Raw genomic sequence first — 20,479 nt, 5'->3', positions numbered from 1 at the left:
TCCCCTCCACTGGGTCCTAGGTTTCCATAGAAACTACCAGCATACTGTCAGTCTTTTGGGACAATGACCCCCAGTGTCCTCCTAAATAAAATATTCTTGATTGGGTTGGAAACAGGACTCCAGAACTCGGTTCCCTTTCTGCATTTCCTTGGCAAAGAGGGTAGATGTTGGGAAAAAAATGCAGATGGTTGCACACGTGTCTTGGATAGATTTATCTCAAATCTGTCTGTTGTGTTCTGTGGATGTCTGCGGGCACAAACTTTTCTACTAGTTTTCTTTATTGTTGGTTTCTTAAGAGATCTTTCTATAAGATGGAACAATGTTGAAAATAAGTAAGAATGAGAGTTTCTTATGCCATCATTGGTTAGGAAATGGGAGAAGTTCAAAGAAACCAGAAAACCATTCCTTTTGGACATCAAAAATTTTGGGTAGAGAGGAACAGTCCCCAACAACATCACCCAGAGTCACAGTGAAACCAAAAGAGGTAACAACAAGACTTTCTCACTGCTTTGTTAGGAACTTCTCCTGTTCCTTTTTTCTAGCTGCATTTGAATCTCCCAATCCTCAAATTCCATAAAGCAGGGCAGGGTTGAAATTTTGATTCCAATTCTAAGAGTGCAGTTTTGTTGTTGATGTAGCAATTGAAGAAATCTGCTTGATTTTTTTTTTCATTCTTGGGAAGTTAAGGGTATATAAACAAAGCCCTAGGAGTAGAAAATTCTAAAGCAACTTATTAAAATGGGACGATACAGAGATGTTTATGCAATCAGACAAGCAGTTAGGAAGAGCAGAATGATTCATTCTCTGCAAATGCAGTCATCTTTTATATCTGAGGAGGAAGAAACAGATGGTCTTGTTATCAGTTTGCATATTTGTCTGAAAAAAAAGCAAACACCACAGGTGTAGGATCCACGTTCAGTTCCACATGGCACACACAGAAAAGTCTGGCTCTGGCTCTGTGATGATAGATTCTATGTTAGAGCCTGACATCAATTCTCTACACTCCAGGGTGCACCAAATCCTTGGGCAAGAACCCACCTCACTTTCAGTAACCACCTTCCAAATTCATTTGCCCCAGACCTTGTTGATGTTGAACTTGGAGTATTTCTGTAATGATTCTTTGGCTACATTCAGAAATAATTATCCAATAATTGCCATTGCCAGACACCATGCGAAGCACCTGCTCAGTAAAAAAATGTTTTGATCAGGCACTGTGATTGGGCTTTGGTTCCAAACCGAAACAACACGGCGATGCTGGCATTGCCTGCTTTGTAGAGCCGTTTTGAGTGCTGAATGACTGTTTTCTGTGAAATCCCAGCATTAAACTTTTGCCACTGAAAGGAAGCAGTTACATCATTCATGCCCAAATCAGGTTACTTGTTTGACCACTGAGAACATGTGAAAGTTTTCTACAAGGGCTGGAGAAAGGACTCAGTGGTTAAGACTACTGGATGCTCTTGAAGTGAACCAGGGTTTGATTCTCAGCACCCACATGGTGGCTCAAGCTAGAGTTCATAACTTCAGTTTTAACGGGATCCAATGCTCCTTCCTGGCCTCTGCAGATGCCAAGCACACGTAGAGTGAACTCCAACACCTGCAAGCACAGACTTATAAGAGGAAAGCTTGCTCGTTGCACAGGCTGAATGCGTTTGGTCCTTTGGTATCTGTCACACATTTGTGTACTTCACACAGGAGGTAGACTTTCAGGAGTGGCCTCACTGCTCTGCTCTCTTGGACACATCTCTAGCTCCTTACAGTGGTACTGACTCTCTTTTTTTTCAGCCTTATGTTGTCTATGTGTTCATTTTCTGGGCTCAGCACCCAACCTCTTAATCTATGACCTCTTGCCTTCCTTTCTCCTTTCCTCTGCACCCTTGGCTTTTCTTTCCCTTCAGGAATTCATCCCCAAGGGCTTGGCTTTCAGCCTTTGACTGTCTATTCCCTGGTGGATGGCTTCAAAGCATCCCTCTTGGAGAGAAGAGGAGGGGCAGTGAAGTTTATCCTGACCATTCTTAGGATGTGAAACCCAATGACAACCATATTGGCTGCATTATGACCTCATACGTCTCTATGACTATTAGTGATAAAAGATTGTTATTTTCTTTTAGTTTTTTTTTTTTTTCTGTTTCTTATTGGGAGTTATGTGGAAGAAAGTTGATGAAAAAGAATCTAGTGTCAAAATCTGTGGTGTTACTTAAGTGCTAGTACATGGCCAATCCTTAATGAGTTTGGATATTGTTATTTTGTTACTTTAGTAGGGATACCTTTTTTCAAACTACCACAGTCCTGAAGCTGAACAGTAGAAAAGCATTTTCTCACAGTTCTTCAGGCTGAAATATGAGATCATGGTGCCAGCAGAGCTGATTGATTCTGAGAATCTTTTCCTGGGTTTTTAGCTGTCTTCTTGGGTCTTCCCTCTGTGAGTCAGTGTTAAAATACTCTCATTGTATAAGGGCACCAGTCATATTAGACTAAAGTCCTGCCAGGAATACAGCTTTGTGATAAAGCCCTTGCCCTAAGTTGCTTCAGGGCACAGGTTCAATCCTTGGTCTATTGCTGTGATAAAATACTGACAGGAGCAACTTTCAGGAGAAAAGTCTTATTTTAGTTTACAGTTCAGGGACCGCGAAGGTGGTAAGTGCTTGAAGCAGCTGGTCACATCATACTCATACCAAGAAATGTGAGGGATGGATGCCTACTGCTGCTCACTTCCCTTCCTCTAGTTACACAGTCCAGGATCCCAGACAGGAATGGAGCCACTCACAGCAGGTACCTCTCCACACCTCAATGAGTGAAATCATGATAATTGCCCACAGGCATGTCAAAGGCCTGTCTCTCAGGAGAGTCAGATTCTGTCAAGTGGACAATTAACACTAACCACGCCAATCCCCGATAATGAAAAAAAAAACATATGTTTAAATTAAATTGTACCTTAATGACATTATTTTAATTTATTAAGCACCCTGCCTTCAAATCCAGCCACATTCTAAAGTGCTCCCACATGTAAGTTTTGAGAAGACAGAATTCTGCCGCTATGTTATTGTAACCATATGGTCTTATCTATTTCAAGGTCACATTCAGGATGGTGAGCACTTGTTACTTGGTGTAAGGTAGCACATGTATTTGTTTTGCTGCTAGATATGCTGCCTTTGTCCTATATGAGATCTGATAAGGTTGTACCTCTCTGGCTCCGTCATGGGGCTATTAAAGGACAAGATAGGAGAACTTATGTACACGTGTAATCTCTCAGGAAGCCGAGGCAAGAAGCGCAGAAGTTCAGGATCAGCCTAGGTTGCATGATACAAAGTAGAAGAAAGAGGGGGTGGAAGTGGAGAAGGAGGAGGAGGAAGAGGAGGGGAAGAGGGGGAAAGAAGAGGAGGAAAAGAGAAGGAGGAGGAGGGAGGAAGAAGAGGAAGAAGAGAAGACAGAGAAGGAGGAGGAGAGGAGGAGGAAATATAAAAGTGATGTAAACTCACTGGAATATCTATATCTGTATTTAATCTATATCTAATTTATTTATCTATCATCTACCAATCTATCAACCTATCTATCTATCTATCTATCTATCTACCTACCTACCTACCTACCTACCTACCTACCTACCTACCTACCTATCTATCTACCTAACATCTAATCTCCCTCTATATCTTTTGGAGTCAAGGTCTCACACTGTAGCCCAGGATAACCTGGAACTCAGTGTGTGGCATCTCATGGTAATCATTTTGCCTTAAACTTTTGAATGCTGGGCTTATAGACATGAGCTTTCCTGTCTTGCTAAAAACACCTGTTTTAACTTTTGGTATGTAGAAGTTACTGATGAAGAACATAAAGTGATGTAACTAGTTCTTATGACAGGCAAGGAAGTCCACACACACACCATTCAGTTGCAACTTATTTATGTACCTCACATGTACATGAGAATCAGGGAGGGTTGATGGCCCACAGCGTTACCTTCTGAGATGCTGTGTGGCTTCCTGGCAAGCACCACTTTCTTGGAACACTCCTTGCTTTCTTTATCAACTTTCTAAAATATAGTTATTTATACCTGGGACAATCTTTGGCTATGTTTACAGCTTCTTTGGTAGAGAAAAGTAAACACATACATCTTGATCATTGTATGCATACATCTGCAAAGATGTTTCTTACATACAATGGGTAGATGTTTTCAGGAAAATTTTATAGCAAATTGCTCATAAATACAACTCAGATCCAAGCATCAGCGCACAATAATATCTAAGACTTGGGAACCGTGACTGCCTGCGGATCTGTTGGAAGACAACCTTGCAAAACGGTTACCCATATCCAAGTTCAACTGACTGCTGTATTTTCCTTGGCAAATAAATTATATGTGCGCATTGTGTTTGGGGTGGTTGTAGATAAACATTGTCTAGTTTCCCACAATCTTTATCTCGCCCTGTTATCTTATTCCAGTTAGATTTAAACATGCACATTACTACATCTTCAGCTTTGTTAACTCTGATAGGCATGGGGGGGGTGACGGCTGAAATGGTTGCAGGAACACAGAGTAAAGAAGCAATAACTGCAAAGGGCTTATTCCTGAGTCTGGCCTGGAGCAGAGGTGACTAGGAGGTGACTAGGAGGCAGAGTTTTGAGTGAAAAGATGGGCAGCATCCTTTGTTAAATAACACCCTAGGTATTTTGCCTACAGAGTCCCATGTAACAAACACACAGAGCTAACAGCAAGCAGGGATTGTTATACTATTCATAGTTTAGGAAAAACAGGTGGAGAGGTTAAAAGAATTTGCCTAAGCTAATGAGTCCTAGCTAAGGAGTGAGCTGTGCTGCCCAGGGCTGTGGTGGTCTGAAGCTGATGCTTTCACACTTGCTCATCCCACCTGGGTTACAACACTAGCGGATTCAGGCACCAAATCTGTCCTTGGAAAAAGTAAAGATATTTTCAGACACACCCATTTACACCTATAAATGAAAAAAACCAAAAAACCCTTACCAGACACCATAGAAGAACATTCATTTTGTTTTTTTAAGTTAAGCTACCTCTTTTACTGAAAAAAAGAAAAGAAGGATTACTGATGAGGAAATTAGAGTTCCTTCCCCCCCCCATAAGAATATTAACTTATTACATCCTGAAATGGAGGCCAGAGGGCAGACATAGGTGGGTCTAAAGGAGGGTACCTCATACAAATAACAATAGCCATAGTCGGACAAAATTATAGGTAGATTTCAGTATCTCGTTCCTAAAGACAGGCTAAACAAGACACTGCAGTGCAGTCATCTTTCCATTAAAGCCACCAAAGATCAACTTGGAATGGAAATAATAATTTAGGATAGGTTAAACTTCAGTTACAAAGGGAAGGAAGCGTGCCTGAGAGTTAAGGATGCACCAGACATCACTGTATTGTAACAGAGTTTTAATCTTTAAAACAAATCGAGAGAAAGATAAGATGTAAGATGCTGAAATAAGAGTGTTTTAATGGTGGTGAGGAGATGGCTCAGCTGATCAATTGCTCTCCATGTGAGCATGAGACCCTAAGTTCAATCCCCAGCATCCATGTAAAAAGCCAGATGTCATTGAGCTAGAAAACACCTGCTATTCTAACACTGGAGGGGGATGGAGATACGAGGACCACTCGGGCTTGTCAGTCTGTCAGTCTAGCTGAGTCAGTGAGCCCCAGGTGCCTCGAGAGAGCCAGCCTCGAGAAATTAGTCATAGAGTGAGTTTTGCTCTCTCCATACATACATGAACATATAAACATGTATAGCTCCTCTCCAAATGCACACATGCAAAAAAAAGAGTAAAATTAAAAACCAAGTTCCCTTAATATATGTATAGGGATGGTATAATGAACTCTGTCTAAAATCATAAAGATAAGGAACTTCTTTTTATTGTGTGGTTAACAGGGCCCCACTATGAAGGAAAACATAAACAATTTGGACATAATTAAGAGCCAGTAAATGTAGTTCTGGGTAAAAGATAGTTAAAAGATCACTTAACATACTTGGACATGTGCACTCCAGGAATGTGTGTTTCTAAGACATTGGTGACAACCACAGTTAATGGTAATTGTTGGCCTCCAAGGACTCCTGTGAAAATCCATAAGAAGTGAAAAGTAGTAACGAATTTGTTTTACTGGAGGGATTTATAGTTGTATGGGAGCCCATGGGAGGCCTGGTTTCCATACGGCGTTTCTTTGGGGGAAGTTAAGTGGCTTGTGCTGGAAAGGCCCTCAAGTTGACTCTCCCTGCTCTTCAGCCTGCCCGATTTTCTAAGAGGCATCAACAAAATCCCTTGCCCTTTGACCTTAGGCTGAGTATGGTCAAGAGGGGCAGGAGAAGAGAAGAGGGCACAGCCACTGTATTTTATTGCTTGCCAGCTTTTCTGTGAGGCTATGGTTTGTTCCTGTTTTTGCTTCTCTACAGAGTGGTGTGCGTGGTTAAGCAGAGAGAGCTTTCTGGCTGAATTCATGGTGAAGTTCATACAGCCATCTTTAGAGTGGGAGGGGATACAGGCTGCTGGTAATTCCAGTAGGCTTGCATCAATTCTTTTGACTGGTTTGTATCTCACTCTTTCATAAGACTCTCCTCAATACTGTGTTGGGGCATCCTTCAGTCCCTCCCTGATAAAGCACTGAGTTCAATTTTAACCTTGCAGAGAAGGTCAGCCTACGTATTATAGCTACGCTGACAGAAACATTTTAAATTTGAGTCAATTAGAGTAATAAAGGCATCATAATTAATAGTATCCAAAAGCACATATAGACATTGCCTTGAATGTGAGAAAGGGAAATCTATGTGAAGCTTGAACACAGGTAGCCTGCATGGTAGACAGTCACAATACAGACTGCGGAATGACAGCAGCCCAGTTTGCTTTGTTCCCTTCCTGGTCTACTGTTGGCTTGGGTAAGAACAGTGTTAGTGTCAGTTTCCAGCCTAATCCTGGACAAAGCCCAAGGTAAGATTTGAGGTGAGGGGAACTGCAGTTAGGGCCTGCAGTTCCACTGCTTCATATGAACTCTGACAAGTTCTTGTATATAATATGTCTTGCTTCAGAAAGAATTTTCTCTGTAGATCTTACACATCGAATGTTTTTTCTCCCATTCCCCAACTTCAATGGCTAAATTGCCCTTAACAATTTAAAGGGAAGCTTAAACTAGATCTTAACTCATGGTACTAGGAGGGGGCGGAGACTTGGAGGTGAGTCTCTGGTGGCTAGTGCCCTTATGAAAGCTATCTCATGCTTCCTGCATGTGACAGAACACAGGACACAAGGAGCCAGGCAGTGAGTCCTATCAGGCCTTCAGTGTGCTGGTGTTTTAAGCTTGGACTTTAAGCTTAGTCCAGGTTGACTGTGAGTAATAAATGTTTGCTATTCATAAACCACCCTGGGTTATGGTATTCTGTTATCCCAATGGGCCAAGACAGGTGATAACTCTAGATAAGTCTAGTGACTTGTCTATGTGTATATCCAGTCAACACACTCAAGCTACTGATTGGTTTTTACACATATGAACAACTGTGTGGCTTTCCATGATCATTGGAACTTGTGTTTCTTCTTCCCCCAGGCCCTAACTGGAATTTCCCTCACCTAAAATTTTAACTTCTGTTTTGGACCATGTATAGGCTGGAAGCCGGACACCAACACTGTCCTTAACAAAGCCAACAGTAGGCCAGGAAGGGCACAAAGCATTCTTCTTCAACTTGGCAGAACGATGCTTTAAAACCAACAACCCAACAGCCTATATCCAACTTTTATTCAGTACAATTAAACACAACACTTTCTGGCTCAGCAAGATAACAGTTGGCTATTATGGGAGGGGAATTACTAGCCCCGGGATGTGAATACTTTCCACAGTGAAATAAGGATAGTTAACTCAAGTGTTCATCATAGCCTAGGTCATCCTGCAAGGAATGAGGCTGGTACCAAAGTCCTTTACTTTTCAGTCTTTCTGGAGCCACACTGTGCACCAGAAGCAGTGTGCTGTAAATACTTGCCTAGTTCATATCCCTAGCAGTTGGCTTTACACCTCTTCTATGCGTTATCCCCCAGAATGAGCCACGTGTACTGATGCTGCTATTGCTACTGCCTAGAATCCCGCGGCTCTAGGGAAAGACTTAATTATGCTCACTCCTCCCCCATCTCAGAGTATTCAGGTTATGTAGGCATTCTGATCCTGTCTTTTATGTTCTTGGCTTGTATTATTAGAACCACTGAATAGAAAATATAATGTTCCTAAGTTTAAAAGGCACCATAAAAATAAAATAAATAAAATTTGAATGTGCTGAGCAAGACTGCTTCCCTAGGCAAAAACAATGCCAATGTATCAGAACTGTTATCCGATTGAAATTAATTACTGCAATGCATTACAGGCTGGTGGACAACTCCCGGATCAGTGCTTAGAGCTGGCCTAAGACACTAGCCTCCTTCTCTTCCCCCATTTGTCATATAACAGGGAGGTGAATGTTAGTCACATATTAGAAAACTAGGACTCTATCTGAAAGAATCACAGTGCCTCCTGCTCCATAGGATAGGACTTGACTTCAGTGCCTTTCTCAAGACAATAGTAAGACCCGACTGCTAATGCTTTTCCCATCTTAGAAACACAAACGGTGTGAACCAAGTATTAACCGTGTGAACTGTAGGACTGTCTGTACTTCCAACTCCCCCCACCCCCGAGAAATGAGGGCACAAAGAGCTAAGTAAGAGGTTGTCTGCTGCAGGGCAGAAATAGCCACAATCCTAGGATTCTCTTCCCAGAGGCACAGCTTTTCAAGTTTTTCAAGCTTGGCAGAATGCTGTTTCAAAACAGATAGCCAAACAGACTACATGCAGGCAGGGCTATCCCCGTCACCTCCACTCCCCCTACCCCTTCCCCCCATAAGAAATTGCTTTTGTATGATTTGGTAGCCCCTGCCACCATATCCCATTACTGAAAAACACCTTCCTTTTCATAGCTCTAAATTGTCTTGCTTAACAATTTAAGGAGAAATTTAAACTTGGTCTTAAATCAAAATTTAAAACAAATAATAGCCTAGTTATGACTTTAAGCCAAATAATCTTTCTTAACGCATTTGCCTTGTGGGAAGAAGAAACACCAATTTGAAGAGATTTTTACAAAAATAATAAATTCTACCTAAGGGAAACAGAAATCTACAGTTTGTTTTAAAACAACTCCCATTTCCAAGGTCCTGAAGGAGGGTGGGCAATGTTGGCAAAGCCTTGGCTGGATGACCGGATACTGGAGAGGAAAACTACAGGCTATATGTGAGTTTTGATGTAATCCTAGAGTTTTCTCTTTTCTTGTGCCCTTACACAATGCACGAGTCGCGTTGCGGCTGAATGGATGCATTGCTCTGGTATTTTAATGGATTACGATTTACTGCAGTATCTACTTCAGTTCTTGGCTTGCTGATACTAAAAATTATCTTAAACAGGAATTATAACATAAAATTAAATTAGATATACTTCAACAAGTTTATCTCTAACAATAAATATATACAAATTCCGCAATGAAGAGCCCTGCAATTTTCAGCCGGTGCTTAAAGTAATTACACATTCTGTGATGGTAACACATTCCTGTTTCTTTTCTTTTTTTCTTTTTTTTTTAAATTGTGCCACAAGCTGGTGAGGCACCTCTACCACGCATGTTAATGCTAATTAGCAGAGAAAGTGTAAATCTGTGGAGGTCTCCGATTCTGTCCCTCTGCCAGCTTTCCCTTGATTGGAAATTGCGGGCCGAATTTCCTCTCATTCCAGCGTGGCCTACTCGGGCATGGTGTGAAATGTCCTTCCTCAGCGCGTTTTAATCCATCAGCTCTGTTCGTCGGAATGGCTCACCGTGTGTTCTGAATTCAGCGGTCGCCAACAGTTTCCTCCATGACTGCCTTTCCCACTCCATCAAAGGAGGATTTAGACAGGGCAGAACAATAGGCAGGGATGCTGTGTTTATTCTATGCTTCTTCGTCCACAGCCTCGGAGAGGTGTTTCTGTTTAGATGTTAATAAAGTGGCATTTTGAAATATGTTCCTGAACCAAGAGGGAGGGAGATGAGCTCTGAGCCAACTTTGTTTCCTTCTAGGCAGCCGTACACTGTTTAGAAACAACACCTGCACCCGGGACTCCCGATAAAGGAGCAGCCAGAGACTTCCAGGTCCCTTGGTCTTGTCCTGTCCCAGAGCCTCCGGGGCTGTGGCCAGCAACCTGCCAGTTCAGCACTTATTTTGCTCTGTTAAGCACAGCCAATGCAAAGCTCCCAGCACCTTCTATAACCTCTGTTTCTCTACCTTGTGGCCCAATCCTGCTTTTGAAGTTGGTGGGGAATCGTTAATGGTGCAGGTTTTCTTTTGCCTTGAGCTAGATTTAATTTGAATTTATAATCTGGGCTTCACAGTGGAACATTTTTGGGTTCCAGGAAATTAAAATGTAACTCATCCAACCACCCCCACACCTCTTTATTCTCAATTGCCTTTTCTCTTTGAAGGGGGTTTGGTTTTTTTTTTTTTTTTTTTTTTTTTGAGACAATTTCTTGCTGTGTAGACTAGGCTAGCCTTGACATTGCTATTCATTACCCACAGACCTCTGAGAGCTTGGGTGACAGGCTTAGGTATATGTGTCTCTGACTTGCCCCCACGTCTATCACTCACCGAAAGTCTCCAGTCCCTTCCACACACTTGTGTTCTTCAACCTGTCCATATTAATTCTTTTATTTTTTTAAATTAGGTGTTTTCTTCATTTACATTTCCAATGCTATACCAAAAGTCCCCCATACCCCCTCCCACTCCCCTACCCACCCACTCCCACTTCTTGGTCCTGGCGTTCCCCTGTACTGGGGCATATAAAGTTTGCAAGACCAATGGGCCTCTCTTTCCACTGATGGCTGACTAGGCCATCTTCTGATATACATGCAGCTAGAGTCAAGAGCTCCGGGGTACTGGTTAGTTCATAATGTTGTTCCACCTATAGGGTTGCAGATCCCTTTAGCTCCTTGGGTACTTTCTCTAGCTCCTCCATTGGGGGCACTGTAATTACAGGGCCCCCAAATTAATTCTTAAGCTCCAACTGTGCCAGCGGCTAGCAGAGCCAGAGCCATCAGCATAGAGCAGAAAGTCACTCTCTGGGACACTTGGGAATCAGTGAGAATGCACCTTCTCCTCTTTCAGCTTCTGAGATGAATAGTGGAAGAGATAATTATTTTGGACATCCGTATTTTGCATTTTAAATAAGTCTCTTCAGTTTTATCTCTCCTATGTGACTGTCCTGGAACTTCATTAGCAAGCATGTTTGTGCTCTGGGCATATGCTCTAAGCCAGGCAGGTACAGCATGCATTGTTTTTAGACAGGGGTTCGTCCTGTGTTTCTGCTTTAGAAATCTGCTGTTTACCCTACTACTGTATCTTGAATATTTTTTATATTATCAATTTTTATAATGTATTTTCCCTTTTCTTTGCTCTTTTTTTTTTAACAAGAAAAAAGGGCTTTCTGCTTCACGATATCATGGTTAATATGTTCAAATTTATAGAATAAAAACTTCCCTTATTCTTGAGAATTTTAAACACGTGCATACAATAAAATATGATCATATTCACTCCCATATTTCCTTCAACATGATTCCTCCCAACTTCCTTTTAATTAATTAATTAATTAATTAATTATAGATAATTCAATTATGGTGTGCATACATTTATGCATGGGTGTGCATCCATCTACTGGATCATGTTATACTGCTACCAATGGCCATGCCCTTCAAGAAGAGTAAGCCACCCTCTTGCAGCAACTATCAGCTTCTAGTAGCCCTTGAGTCTGGAGATAACGGGGCCCATCTACATCAGGGTTTTGCCTGGCTTTATCTTGTGTAGGTAGCTTCAGCTGCTGTTAGCCCATGATTGCCCTAACCACGTTTCGTACAGAGGGCAGTGCTTCAGAACACTCCACATATCTGCCCACTATTATTTTCTTTGTCTCTTCTCGGACATTCCCCATGCTTCGGCAGTCGGCATTGATAAAGAGGTCCATTTAAGGCTGAGCACTTGGTCTCGTTTCCAGCTTTCTGAAGAGTTACCCAGCTCTCCATTGGCTATTACCCACTGCAAGAAGAATCTCTGACTAAGGCTGAAAGCAATTGTGTCTATGCACACATGCATGCACACACATATACACATATACATTTACATTCGCACACACATACACATCAGCTATATATATTCTCATGTATAAATTTTTAATGAACATTTTTGAAATGAAAATATAATTACATTATTTCTTCACCCCACATTCTTTATCCTTTGTCCAATCCCTCTCACGTCCCTTTGTATCATGTCTCCTGCCCCTCTTCAATTTATGGCGTCTTTTCTTTATTATTGTTACACACATACACACACACACTCACACACACATGCACACACAAATACATAAATAGAACTTTTTCAGTGTATATAGTATTATTCATACGTATGCGCTATCAGGGCAGACCAATTGATACTAGGTAACTAATTAAGAGGATTATCTAGAAGAAAATGATTTCTCCTGTTCTTAGTAGCTTGTAGTTCTTTTGTAGGGGTAGATCCCCCCTTCCTTGCTAGCATGTCTATTGGTGATGACCCTGTTCAGGTAGCCACACTGTTTAGGCAGCCATGCTGATGTACCTCACCACTTTTAATTGAGAGCATATCAGGATAGTATGCCTGGGTTCTGCGGAGAAAGTGGAACAGCGGTGAGATACAAAGTGATAGGGTCCAAACACCTAGAATGTTCTGTGGGCAAGCCACTAAACGAACGCATTCTGAGTAGAGGGGCATGGTTACTTCGGTCTCACAGAAAATCCATTCTGTCTCTCAGAGGCACAGTTTCTAACAAGCCTGAGATTCCACAACGTTCTCGTTCATTGTTATGGTAGGACAGCGATTTAATTACAAAGGCCCTACCTTGCAATTTTTCCTCAGCTAGCACAAGAAAGCTGGCCCGTGGTGTAACAAATGTGTGAATGTGTCAGCATGTGCAGGGAAGGAGCAATCCGCTGCTGCTTAAATACTTAGAGGGATTCCTCGCCATCTCTTACAACCAGTTACATTAAAGCACCTTGTAAATGCACGTTGGAAACAGCCCTTGCAAGAAGGCCCCGTTGGTAATGGGCCAGAAAGTGACTGGCAGGAATTTAAATGACAACGGGAGCAGAGAAATTGGGGTTAAAGGTATCAATTGGTTCAGGATGCATGAATAAAGAAAATAAAATCTGGGCGAAAGGAAGAAATAAAAGGTGAAGGAGACATCTCTAATCCTGCTTGTGTAATTATGACATCGAGTGCAAGAGCCCATCCTATGGGTACAATACTGTGGTCAGTTGACAGGGGTCAGCACCTTTGGGACTTTGAACCCTGAACATGTCAGAGGAAAGAAAACAGGCAGGTACAGCTGAAAAGCACTACATGTTAAGCACGTTCAAGATCTTTGGGTATAGAGTGGAGCAAAGAGAGACAAAGAGTTTCATCTTGGATGGAATTCTCCAGATACAGCATACACCTAATCTGGATTGAAACCCTTAACATACATTTAATTCTGGATTGAAACATTACTGATGTCCCACTGGGTCATGCATGAAGGAAGTCCCTGGATAAGTTTCCTAGCCACGTTTCTCTGAGAACCTAGCCATGTTTCTCTGCAGTGCCTGAGGCACGGCTGTATTCTGTGGTATGATTTCTGGGTTTCACCAAGACGGAAATCACTTTTGTGTATGTTAGACAAAAGCTCTCAGGTAGAGATGGGTGGGAGTCCATCAAAATCCACTGCAAACAGCTTCTTGCTTGGAGGTGGGAGGCTTTGTAGCCACTTTTCTCAGTGCTGGGATTTCATTTTGTTTAAAATCTGTGCAGGTCTGGACAAGCGTGCAATGAGTCAGAGACTTTGCAGCGCTCAGCTCTGAGAAATCTTCAATGGAACCTCTCTCTTCAAGGCTCAGGGACCTATGTGGAAGAGAAGGCAGAAGGACTGTCATCAGAGGTGGAGGATGACACCAGGGAAACAGAGATTCCAGACACAACAGGACTGATACACATATGAACTCCTAGAGAATATGACAGTGTGCACAATATATGGCTTCTTCTTTAAAATATACGTTCTGGAGACCAAATTCAGGTCTTTCTGCTTGGAAGACAAGTGTTTTAGTGACTAAGCTATTTTCTCAGTCCTAAGTGAGGATCCCCTTTTCCCTATCCCTTAACTGGTGGTCAGAGGAGTCTCATCCCAGGTATTTTGGTTATGCTTTTGTGGTGCTTGGCTCCAGTTATCCGTAAGTGCTAGAATAGTTGCCAGGCAGCTATGGCTGAGTCAAATGGGAGCTTTCTGGGTTTCTCTTTAGTTCCTGAGAGGCACAGTAGCCTGCATGTTAAGATTCTTATATGCACTAATATTCTAAGCCGAGACTCATCTGTAAAAGATGGCAGCAAACTTTCTATGAAGGATGTGTCTGGGTATAGAAGCCTGTCATCAGCAGAGTGTTACTGGGCATCTCTCTGATGATAGCAAGTGCAGTGATTCCGTTTTCTCTGTGGAGCTCTTCTCTAAGAGCTAGTGGCAGAACCTCTAGACGTTTCCAGTTTCCAGTCGGCTTCTGGACTGTATCATTTGGCAAAAGCGGATTCTTCTGATACTGTGCTCCATGATCCAGTTCCTTTACTCAGTCAGGCTACATTGTCCGGTGATGCTAGTTAGCAATCTGGCCCTGGGAGGTGGTTTATGATGGAAGAAATCTCCTGTGAGAGTTCTCAGATTATCAGACATTAATCTGCCTGCAGATTAGTGTCACCGAGAAAATAAACAAAAGAGCCAAAATCTGACAGGTTGCCACCAGACTGAGCCCACAGTCAGCAAGCAATGGTTTCAAGTTCAGGTTCAAGTTCCCTCGTGGGTATTAATGTTGGGAAATGGGGAGGTAGGTATGGTCGGTAGAGACATCTATCACCTGGATGTTTCTGGATAAAAGTTTTGTTTAGACCTAAAGGTTGCCTACATGCCTCTCTGTGCTAGGTCCAACTTTTTGTTTTGAAGGAGAAAATGTTTATCATTTATTTACTTATTCTTGTTAGATTTTTTTTTTTTAAATACAAGGCCTCAAGTAGTTCACCTGGCCTTGAACTCATGATGTAGCTGAGAATGACATTGAACTTGAACCTTGATCTTCTATTCTCCCTTCCCTGAATGCTAGGATTGTAGGCATGTGTCTCCATGCTTAGTTTCTGTCATGCTGAGGACCAAATCCCAGGTCCAGCTCTTTATTTTGACCATTTAGTCTGTTTTATTCTCTATTGTATATCGCGATTACAACGAGTTGGCACAATTGTGTTGGAAGTAGGACACAGAAGTAGGCCTGTCCTCTGACCTTAAAATGAAACAAACTGCATTCATTAAGAGTAGCACAGAGGGGCTCATAGAAAAGCCATGGAGAAAAAAAAAACAAACCTGTCTTCAAAACCATCAGCTCCTATGTGTCTGTGTAAGGCATTCAGGAAGTATTAGGTGTTGGAACGGAGAGAGAGAGGTGCGAAGCAATTCTAGCAGCCGCCCACAGGTAAGATGTTAACGATGCTGGGTGAGAGCGAGTGCCCCACTCAAGTGAGATCTGCGAAGCTGGAGACGGTGATTTTCCACTGGAAATATAATTTTCCATTCCCGGATTCTGTTGCTGGCCTGAGACAGTGATTTAATAGCAGAGACTACTGGCTTATTCTAGGCGTTTCTCTCTGTCTTTCTGTCTGGGTCGTTGTCTCTCTGTCTCTCTCTGTTTCTCTGTTTCTCTTTCTGTTTCTCTCTCTCTGTTTCTCTTTCTGATTCTCTGTTTCTCTCTCTGTTTGTCTCTGTTTCTTTCTCTGTTTCTCTCTCTGTCTCTCTGTTTCTCTCTCTATTTCTCTCTCTGTTTCTCTGTCTCTCTGTCTCTGTCTCTCTCTGTCACTCTGTCTCTGTCTCTCTGTCTCTGTCTCTCTCTGTTTCTCTGTTTCTCTTTCTGTTTCTCTCTGTTTCTCTTTCTGTTTCTGTTTCTCTTTCTCTCTGTTTCTCTCTCTGTTTGTCTCTCTGTTTCTCTCTATTTCTTTCTCTGTTTCTCTGTCTCTCTGTCTCTGTCTGTCTCTGTCTCTCTGTCTCTGTCTGTCTCTGTCTGTCTCTGTCTCGCTCTCTGTCTCTCTCTCTCCCTTGTCTTGACTTTCTCGGAGTCCAGACTAAGCCTAGGGAAAAAGACTTAGAACTGGAGGGCTCAGGGATTGTCCATTGTTGCGTGTTGTTCCCCATGCCTGTCCACTTCAGCATGGGTGGTCTCCACTTGTACTGGGCAGCTGCAGGGGTTCAGCCAGCTCCCAGCCCCAGCCTCTGAAGCAACTAACCTAAACACAGGACCACTGATTGGCCAAGAGCTGGCAGCTGGCCACAGCTGTTATTATTTTTCTTTCTAGTGTTTGCACTTTCATGTCTAAGCTGCTACCTTTGCTGAGTTTAACAAAGGCAGAGCATTTGAATTTTATTTTCGAACCTAGGGAAGGGCTGCAAGAAGCAATTGGTGCCCTGGTTTTATGTGAGTCTAGAGTGCAAGATCTTGGCATTTATTAGTATATGTGAATGAGGAGGGAGGGATTTGTGTGTGGGGGGAGAGAGACTTTCAGATTCAGATACCTAAGTTGTTACTTTTCTTTTTTGTTTTGTTTTGTTTTTCTTGGTTTATTTGTTTTGTTTTGAGACACAAAGTTTCTCTATGTAGCCCTTAGTCATCCTAGAACTTGCTCTGTAGAGCAGCCTGATCTTGAACTCAGAGCTCTGCTTGTGGATCATAACAATTCTGTTATACCTTGAGGATATGCTGATATGGATGGGGACTTGAAGAAATGGCTACTAGTTGAGGGCCACGTGTGATCCAGACACTTTCAACTTCTGTCTCACAACAGTACCTCAGTACTCAGTACTCAGTACCTCAGTACTCAGTACTCACATCTTACAAGTAAGAAGGCTGAAGCTCAGAGAAGTTGAGCAACTGGGCCAAAGTTGCAGGACATAGATGCCAGGGTTGTGATGTCTTGGTGTTGAATTTAGAAAGGTTTATTTTTACTTTTTGAATTATACATTGGAGGACATTATTTGGCTCTAACTGGTAGAGTAGACTGTTAATGGCCTGAACATTTGTTGATGCACCTGTAGAAACTGAACAAATAGTTGCATCGGGAAAACGGTGTCTTAACCTGCTTTCAAAGCCTTGTCTTGACATTCGGAGGCAAACGGGTGACATCTTGGTGAAGTCACGTCCAGGAGCTCTGTTTAACATGATGCTTTCTTTAAAAGCCACAGTGTGCGCTGGCAGTGGATGCTCACCATGCCAGCTTGTCAGGAGGCAGGATTTTCCCATCTTATCTTATGGAAATGTGGTATACCATATGTCTCAGGGGGTGAGAAATCTGTGATGCCATTGAACGAATGCCTAAACTACATCAAGTTTGGCATCACTGAGGTCTGGCACAGGAGGGCTCACTTCTGCCAGAGGAGATTTACTTTGTGGAAAGTGAGAGGTGGGAGAGCAATTTGAAAGATCAGTTTCTGTGAAGCAAAAGAATAGATGTTTTTGTCAGCAATTTTTTTGTCTCTTCTCATACATTATAAAAAACCCAAATTGATAAAGATATGTCTGAAGTGAATTTCATTAAGATTCCTCCCCTTTGATAAAGAATATCACATAGCCCATGCTGGTCTCAAAGCTCACTATGTGATTGACTGACTGACCTTGAACTTAAAACTTCCCCTGATTCTTCTTTAATTTCATTGTTTTACAGTTTCATACACTTATAGTTTATTTGTAAAAATATTTATTTGTATGTATTTATACGTGTGTGAGTACGTAAAGTGAATGCAGGTGCCCCCAGAGTCCAGAGGTGTCAGGTCCCCTGACTTCCTTGCTCATTTTGGTAGCAGACCAGGAGCCTGGATATCACCTTGTAAAGGTAACTGTAGCTCTTGAACTACTGAGGCAAGGTCGGTCAGGTCCTGTATTTAGAGAAGGAAATGGCAGTAATAGAAAACCCTACAGGAGAATGTCCCAGTTTATGACCTAGACTTGTTCTATGTAAAACTAAAAAAAAAAAAAATCTTTTTCTACCTAGGTAGTAAACTTAAGTGTGATATGGAAATATAAATAAAAGAAAGGCAAGCCCATTGTCTGGGTTAGGACTTCATTTACCATTTAGTAGCTAATCAGATTCCTTCAATCCTTTTTTTGCCTTAGTTCCCTCATCTATGAAATGTTAGTGTTTTGGTGTTTTTTTATTTAAATTTCCCTTATGGGATCTCAGGTAACCAAGACTAGCCTCTAACGGTCTGTAGTTGAGGATGGCCTTGAACTCCTGACCCTCCTGCTTCCACATCCTGAGTGCTGGGATTTCAGTCACATACCAACCACCATGCTTAGTTCTGTTGCACATCGATAATGCCCTCCTCACATGCTCAGTAGATAAAAGGAGATAAACTTAGAGGTTATTTTTGCCTAGGACAGAGTAAGTGGCTCAAGAAATGTGGATAGTTGTTAACATTATTTTGCTTTATGGCTATAGGAAACATGGTCTCTATGATGATTTTAAGACATTGGACATTCAAGCGTTTTCTTCAATAGGTTTGGAAAACTTAGCAAGTGATTTTCTTCTTTCTGCGCTGTAGAGAAAGATCAAAGAACTATAAACCAAAATCCCCATACAGAGTTCCAACTTTTAGCCTGTGCTAAAATCTATGCTCCTGCTGGCTTTCTGTGAAGTTGGAATTTAAAAAGTATACTCTTGCTGACTTACTGTAAAGTAGTAGGAATGTACTTGAGCGTATTGATACACGCGCACGCGTGTGTGTGTGTGTGTGTGTGTGTTTGTGTGTGTGCACATAGAGCAAGCAACAGAGTGAAGTTCAGCTTTGTTTTGCTTTTTTCTCCAATTCTCTGCTGTCCAACTCTGCCCCCCTTTCTGGTTGCTGGGCTATAGTTCCCCTCTGTCTCATATATGCTCACTGATTCTCTGCTACTTTCTGACATCTGCCTTGGTGCACACCTTGCTCTGGGTACACAAACTGCACTTCATGTGTGCCCCACAGGCCTGTCATGTAATGAAGAAACTTGCAAGCAGCTTGTTTTCTAAGCCTACTGTGACACAGTGGGAAGGATGCTTTCTTTCCTCTCTTCCTGGATTTCCAGTTTAGAATGACTAGGTGTATTTTGGGGTCACGAATACTTGTTGATAGTAATGCCATTAAAATAGATTTTACAAAAATCGAGTGACAGTGACTCCTTTTTAGTGCCCAGGCCTGAAGTAGTGGTTTTGTTTTTGTTTGTTTGTTTGTTTGTTTTTAACAGAATAAGGTGGTTTTAAAAGTTCTTTAAAATTTAGACCATTTAAAGTTTACACTGTTTTCCTTTATTTGTGTCTAACGTAATTTACTTTTTATATAATTTGATGTAGGTAAATGTCTGTGGAAAGGAATTACATTATCATATCGTATGTCTAATTACTTTATATTTTAAAAAGTCATATGCATCTCTAAGAAAGTATAATTTTCACACAATATTATCTATAGCTCTGCTATATTCATTTGGCAGGTTGGGAAATGACATGAAGGGATTGCTCACTAGTGAGTGCTCAGTCTGTTACATCAAGCCGCTTTTTCTTGTTCTTTCTTGTTCTTCTTGTTCTTGTTCTCGTTCTTGCTGTTGTTGTTGGTTGTTGTTGTTGTTGTTGTTCTTCCTCTTCCTCTTCTTCTTCTTTCTTCTTCTTCTTTTTTGGGGGTGGTTTCTCTGTGTAGCCCTTGCTGTCCTGGAACTCACTCTGTAGACCAGACTGGCTTCGAACTCAGAAATCTACCTGCCTCTGCCTCCCAAGTGCTGGAATTAAAGGTGTGTGCCACCACTGCCTGGCTAAGCCTCATCTTCTTAACTCTAGAATATTTTCCTTTCTCAGTGTACTATGGGGCTATTTCTGAGAGTCAGGCTGTGTTTACATCTAGGTCAAAGTGAGTGAGTCTGTTGGAGGACTGTGAAACCAAGACCACCAATTTTACTGAGATTTTCTTATCCTTAAAACACTACTGGGCTGGTGAGATGGCTCAGTGGGTAAGAGCACCCAACTGCTCTTCTGAAGGTCCAGAGTTCAAATCCCAGCAACCACATGGTGGCTCACAACCATCCGTAACAAGATCTGACTCCCTCTTCTGGTGTGTCTGAAGACAGCTACAGTGTACTTACATATAATAATAAATAAATCTTAAAAAAAAAAACCCTACATGCATTTTGGGTTCACACATCTTGCTTGGTGCTGGGGCAGATGCAGTTATTTTCTTTAAAAGTTATCACACCTTCTCTGTAATTTTAAGATAAACCAGTCCTAATTTCTTCTCTCCCTTCCTTTTGTTTTGAAAGCTTAAACTATGAAGGGAATTGTATCTTAGGACTTCCTGTGATCTTATAACTTTCCTGACCTTACTCTCACTGGCAACATGAATTGGTGACTC

The 20,479-nt window shown here is 41.8% G+C and overlaps 1 long non-coding RNA gene across 3 annotated transcripts in view; it reads left to right on the top strand.

Moving 5' to 3' along the window:
- Gm34562 overlaps positions 1-20,479 on the top strand; it is a 51,081-nt gene that overhangs the window by 7,606 nt on the left and 22,996 nt on the right. Inside the window, exon 1 of one of the 3 annotated variants that reach the window (XR_001781739.1) lies at positions 15,435-15,536. The exons of the other annotated variants lie outside the window; for them this stretch is intronic. This is a non-coding gene — a long non-coding RNA (predicted gene, 34562). Of the gene's footprint in view, positions 1-15,434; positions 15,537-20,479 lie in introns of those variants that run through there. 3 annotated transcript variants of the gene reach the window in all.

This window comes from Mus musculus, chromosome 15 (assembly GCF_000001635.26).
Source record: "Mus musculus strain C57BL/6J chromosome 15, GRCm38.p6 C57BL/6J".
In the NCBI taxonomy this organism is placed as follows: Eukaryota; Metazoa; Chordata; class Mammalia; order Rodentia; family Muridae; genus Mus; species Mus musculus.
The sequence above is the reverse complement of the archived record's forward strand: the minus strand, read 5'-3'. Positions and strand labels throughout refer to the sequence as shown.